Source organism: Eptesicus fuscus, chromosome 3 (assembly GCF_027574615.1).
Source record: "Eptesicus fuscus isolate TK198812 chromosome 3, DD_ASM_mEF_20220401, whole genome shotgun sequence".
Taxonomy (NCBI): domain Eukaryota; kingdom Metazoa; phylum Chordata; class Mammalia; order Chiroptera; family Vespertilionidae; genus Eptesicus; species Eptesicus fuscus.
Genome location: NC_072475.1, coordinates 17,828,296 through 17,834,977, shown reverse-complemented (window position 1 = coordinate 17,834,977; position 6,682 = coordinate 17,828,296).

Below are 6,682 nucleotides of genomic sequence, written 5' to 3'. Positions count from 1 at the left end.
GAGAGAGACAATATTAACAATAATGCACATAACCTGGACAAATTAGGACTCACGGTCTCACCCTAATCACAGCTCTTTTACCAAATTTAATTTAATTGGTGTGCCTGCCTTTCCAAGTAGACAGTAAGGTTATTGGAAAAAGATACAATATGTATTTACTGAGTCTAAAGGTACTGATAAGTTTGATATTAATTTGAACCAATAGAAAGTAAAATTTGTCAAATATTTCCAGGTCCCTGGGTAGCATAAGGTGCCTAACTTTCCATCCAACAGACAAGAACAACACTGTACTCCTTGCCTCTCTCTATAGTATACTGATTTTATTACAGACAGTTACAGGAGGTTATTATGACCATCTAGTGCTGCATAAGTAGAGAATACTTGCAAACAAAGGATCAGCTCAGGGATACACAATAGCCATAGGCAATAGAATGTCTGGGCAAATATTCTTGATCTATCAGCTTTCATGGCTTGTTTGCTTAATTGATTGATTAATTAGCTTTCTGAATGAAATAAATTATTTTATAACAATAAATATGTATATATTTTGCTTATTTTGTTTGACATCCTCAGCCAGGTTTTCTCTGTAACCCAACATAGAATCTAAATTTACAGTGTACACTCAAATTTAACAATTGGCAGCCTGCTCAAATACAACAGCCTTGCAACTCACATGCGCTAGCTACCCAAGAGTTTAGTTCTATATATTTTTTAACTTTTAAAATTAGATATTATTATTAATAGCTTATATAGACAAGTTGTTTTATATGTAGACACATCAATCATTATATTTGTTCAATATTTCTTAGGTACATTGGCAGAGACCTTTCTTCCATATAATAACTGAGGGACTCAGAGCTTCTTTCTTTGGTTGTCTCGATAATTTTTTTTATAGTCTTAATCCAGCCAGCAGAAGGAAAAAGAGACTGTTGTGGAGGCACAGTAGCTTCTTACTACCTTTAGCCCAGAATGACATACATCAGTCACTTCCACCCACTTTTTATTGGACAAACACTAGTTATCAGGAGACATCTTGACACTTCAAAATCCATCATTATCATCCCAAGGGAAACAGCCTAAAATTATTCAGCTGTTACATCCAGATGAAGTCAAAGATCTTTGGGTGATGCTCAAAGTTTAGCAAGCTGAATGATGGCCATCTACAGATATCAGGTTCTAAACCCTGGAATCTACACTCTTAGCACGTAATTATTTTTGGAAGGTTTCTGTGATAGTGTCATCTAATTAAGTAGAGAGATTCCCCTCCCCTCCTTAAATTAATTTTCCTCAAACTCCTCATCTCTTAATTAGTACAAATACTGGTTTCATTTTGCTTGCAAGTATTTTCTACTTCCTACATGTTTGGAGATAATTATAATCAGTGTACTGTACTTCAGATAACTCTACAATACTCCAGAGTCCACAATAGAAAAGATCCATTTTCTGTGTTTTGGGTAATTTTCAATAACTTATTCACAGCACAGTCAGTTGGTTTTGTTTTATAAGATGAGGAACATTTCCTTACAAATATGATAACATGCTCAAGTGGCTATATAAGAGAAGACTTCCCTCCCTTCCTTCCTCTTCCTTCCTTCCTTCCTTCCTTCCTTCCTTCCTTCCTTCCTTCCTTCCTTCCTTCCTTCCTTCCTTTTTCCCTCCCTCTCTTCCTTCCATCCCTTCCTTTCTCCATTCTTTTTTATATTCAAATATATTCAAATTGATACAGATCTCCCCCTTTATTTTTCTAACAGAACCCATCTCTGAGATTCACAAACCTCCAAATAAAACCAATAAAAGTGAAAAGTGGTACAATTATCTTTTTATGTTTGTTTAAATGGATAAGTTAGCCATCCACAATTTTTTGTCTTGATATTTAAAAATGCGGTGAATGATATTATATTAAGATCAATGACCATGCAATTGAAGATATCCAATGGTTTTGAAGCCCTAGCAGGGTCTGTCAACTCTTGCTTTTAAGAGTGGAGAAGTTTATGAGGAGTTTTATGATCCTATCTCAGAAGGAAAAGAATTCTGTAAAAGCCTTGTATTAGATCTGAACCATGACATTATCTCATAAATAAAGACTCAAAATTTGACTATAAAAAGAAAGAGAGAAGAAGCAGTATTTGCTGTGAAATAGTATTTTAAAGACAATCAAGTTCAGAAAAATAATTTTGTGTCTATTTTTCAAGGAAGTAGGTAATGAGAATTCTTTAAGGAAGAAAAGTAGGTCAGAGTAAACAGGAAATTATTTAATTTAAAGTTTGATGGGCCACTTGCCATTTGTGATGTGTATCAAGATAATGGGAGCAGGGGGTGGCTAAGTATTTGGCTAAATATTATTTCTGGATGTGTCTGTGAGATGATATTAGCGTATGAATGGTGGACTCATTAAAGGAGGTTGCTTTTTCCAGTGTGTATAAGTATTCCTTGGGCCCACACCCCATTAATAGAATAAAATAGGCAGAGGAAGGCAGAATTTTCCCTTCTGATTTCTAACTAGACATTGGTTTGCTCCTGCCCTCAGACTGGGACTTACACCGCAGGTTTCCCTGGGTCTCAGCACTTCAGACTCTGACTGAACTACATCATCAGGTCTCTAACTTGTAGAGGTCAGATTCTGGGACTTCTCTGCCTTCATAGTCATGTGACCTATTCAGTCAAATTAAGTCAATCTCTTTCTCTCTATCACACTGGATAAATAGATATAGATGTAGATATAGCTACAAATAAAGATATAGATATATAGACAGGGATCAATATATAGCTATAAACAAAGACATGGATAGATGATAGATAGATAGATAGATAGATAGATAGATAGATAGATAGATAGAGATGTACCTCCTATTGATTCTGTTCTTTTGGAGTATCCTGGCTAATACATCTTCACTTGATTCCATTCTCACAAATAATGTTCATAATTATGTTTAACTATTTGAATAATTATATAATGTATAACCAATCAGGTATGCAGGCACTTTTAACTGACTAATGGGGTATATATGCAAGGGTTCAGAGGGATGGTGAGAATATGGAAATAAATGATGTGGAAAAATGAACCCCAATCCATACCTCAGTTGACAATGGTTTGATAATAATTTGTAAAGGAAGAGTGAAAAATAGGTAATTTGTTACCCTGATTCTGCTTTTATTTTTAGAATTCAACTTTGTATATGAAGATTTGGTTTTATTTATGCTATTAGCTAAGTATAAAAGCATACATATTGTGTTTATGGTACATTCAATACATTTGCAACTTTTCTACTTAAATTCTCTATAAAAAGTCACTGCCAACTGATATGCTTACTGATGGCAAGGGGCTTAGAATAACTGAAAGGTATAATAAGTTTTCAGATTATCCCAAGAATCAAAAGCTGAATTTTAAACAATGTCATAACATACATGACTTAAACAGTATATAAAAAAAGTTATATATCAAGTACAAAAATATCCAAACCATTTATTAAGAACTGTATCATTACCCTGATTCTTAATTTTTAACCTGTATTGGATGTCATTGTATAAAATGCCATCATTAATTGCTATCATTAACTTCTTAATGGTATTTGGTGTTGAGTGACCTTTTTCAAAAATAAATTTCATGAAATGTGAATTATAATTTATTAAATCTATTTTAATTGAGCTGCCCACTTCACTGAGACCTAACAGTTACAGTAAATATGCTAAGTAAAAATGCTAATATATAATCCTAACATCTGTGCCATCTTGGTATTGGCATCTATTGATTGTCTTTTCTCATTTAAGTTGAAATTTCCATGGTTCTTGGTATTATGAGTGATTTGTGATTGTAGCCTGGACATTTTGGTGTCACGTTATTGGATGTTATATAGATCTTTTGTTACATTAGGCCTTCTCTAAAACTGATATGGAAGCTCCTCTTCAATATGGCCAGGACAGGGTGAGAATCCAGGTTTCCCATCAGGCCTTGTTGACACCACGGTCTGGGGGTATGTTGATGAGTACCTCATTACTTCTGGTTGGGGGTAAAAAAAAAAAATCAGGCTTTCTACCAGACCTTCACAGATACTCCTGTGACTAGATTGCCTGCTTATTTCTTTCTATGTGGCCTTTACTGGTATGTGAGGCAAGGTAGGAGTGGTGTTAGTTTACCTCTGGACAGTGCTGAAAGTTCTGAATCTTCACTAGAATTCATCTGACACTACTGAAGCACGGAGGGGGAGGCGTGCTTTGTTACCCCAGGCAGGGGTAGAAGTCTGATTCCCAGGTGGTATCCACTGATACCTGAAGAGTAAGGTGGGATTCAATAATGCTTGATGGAGATGGACTTCCCAACTCTGCACCCAGCCCTGTCTAACACCACACCAGCAGGGGTGGGCTGTGGAGGGCCACTAATACAGTTGGATCAGGGTTAAAGTCCAGGATTCTTACTAGGCCTTTGCTGACCTAGGGGGGTTGTGGTGGACAAGATGCAGCAGTTTTTCCTGTGGCATTTGTTTGGAGTTGAGTTATTATTGTTTAGGCTACCACCCTGGTCCTTTGTGTAGGAAAAAAAGGACTCTTGTTGAGCCTTAACTGTCTGTGCCCATTAGCATTTCCTGCTTGCTGGCTTCTCCAGCTGCACATCAGGGATATAGGAGGCAGAAGAAAACCCAGGGATCTCACCATGCTCTTATTCCTTGGCTCCAGAGTCTTCTCCTAGTCTGTCGTCTTCTTTCCACCCTTCATGTATATGTAGTGTCCAGAATATTTAGCTGTCCTGAGTGGGAAAAGTGTATTTCTTCCATCTTATCAAAATGACAATGATTTATTTGAGTGATCCAAAGTAAAGATACTGAAGAAAACAAAAACATGTGTGTGTGGGGGTGGGGGGAGGAGGGTTAGGGGGGCAGGTGGGGAGACAGATAGAAATTAATTTGACTGAATTTGGGAAAACTGCACATTGGCTATTATAACCAGCATGTTCCCACGATGTTATTTCCCAACCATGGCCACAATGTCCACAACTATGCAGATGTACCCTTAAGCTCTTCCTCTCAGTGATTAGATGTGAATGCTCAAACCTTTGGGGAGAAACTGACTAAAGCAATAGTAGTGGGTCATTGAACCATTCTCTAGGATTCTTAAGTGTTGGGCAGATCCAGCACCACTGTGACTGCCTGCTTTCTTGGTTATATGGTAAACAGTATCATTTGTTTATTGTTCTCTTCCCATATGCAAACTTGACTTCTTTTATTATGCTTCCAGGGAAAAACAATGTAAAGCTTGGTATTGCCAGAAATTTCATTTAAGACAGAATTTTGTGGTTTTACCAGACTTGTGAGCACTCAGATTTTACTAGTATTTTAACCCACAGCTCACACCCTCAAAATATCCCATCCCATGCAAATCAAGTTGTTTTTGGAAGAAGGAAGTTCTCCAGAAATCTAAAAATCCCCTATCCTTCTGTTCTCTGATGTCCCATCATTAAAGTCACAACTCTCATATTTATTACAGGAGAATCATATGTGATTTTCATTTCTTACTCTCTCAGCTTCTTTGCCAGCTGAGGTGAGAAGTTATACAATATGGATTGATGTTTAAAACCAAGATAGAATCACAACTGTGAAACTGGTAAAAAAAACAAAAAACAAAACATATTTTAGGGAATTTAACACCCAACATATCACCTGGGACTAGTTTGAAATTTACTCTGTATGTTTAATCAGGAAATTATAGTTTATCCAAGCATGTGTCAAGCACACAATTTGAATATGTGCTCCTTTGTTCCAGTCTAAAGAGTGAGACTGGCCTTAGAAGGATTTGAGGCATTTAATAAATTTTCTTATATATTTGAATTTTAGATCACAAATACTTGTGAATAATTTCTGCAGAAGGTTGGGAGATAAGGAAATGTTTCTTAAGTCAAGAACTAACTTGAGGGGCCCATAACAATAAATTGCTTTTAGAAGCAATACACATGATATTTGTTCACATATCAGATTAGCTAGATGTGTTCAGGGTCACAGGAGCAACTTCATGAATACATTTGTGGAAGATTACAGAACCTTGAGATGTTTTCTATCTAGTTTCACCAACTATCTCAATATTGGTCATGCTTGAAGGAGGCGGGTAGGGTAGCTCCATTGGATACTTGCATCTTGGGAGGAATTAGAGATACTTGGTCATTCACTACAAGTATTTTAATTCTGGAGATTTCAATACCGTGAAGTTACAATAATCTGAACAGCTTTAATTTAGCAAAGGGTTCTCTGCTTAATACACAAATACGTCTGAGAAATGTGCACATTGCAACATCCAAACGTGGGTGAGTGGGAACAAACTGGGGGAGGAATGAATGGAGAAGAGCTGAGATGGTGGCACAAATGAAGCCCCAGAGCTTGCTGCAGGCTTTGGGAGAAGGGATCAATCAGGTTGTCTCTGGCACTCCCTTCATCTGGGAGGAGCAGAGTGATACAGTGAACATTTCTTTAAGAGTGGTCAGTACTCACTGTTGTGAACCCAGGTATCTGGGCAGTGACAAAGCACAGAGATGTGGCTGCAATTGTTGGGCAGCTGTCATCTCCAGATAAAAAAAAAAAATAAAGCCACACAGCCTGGCCAGAACAAAACCACAAAGGCCTCTCCCAGCTCTCCCTGCCCCCACCCATTATGGCTGCATTGCCGGCAGCATCTGGTTGCAGGAGATAGCACTTGGATT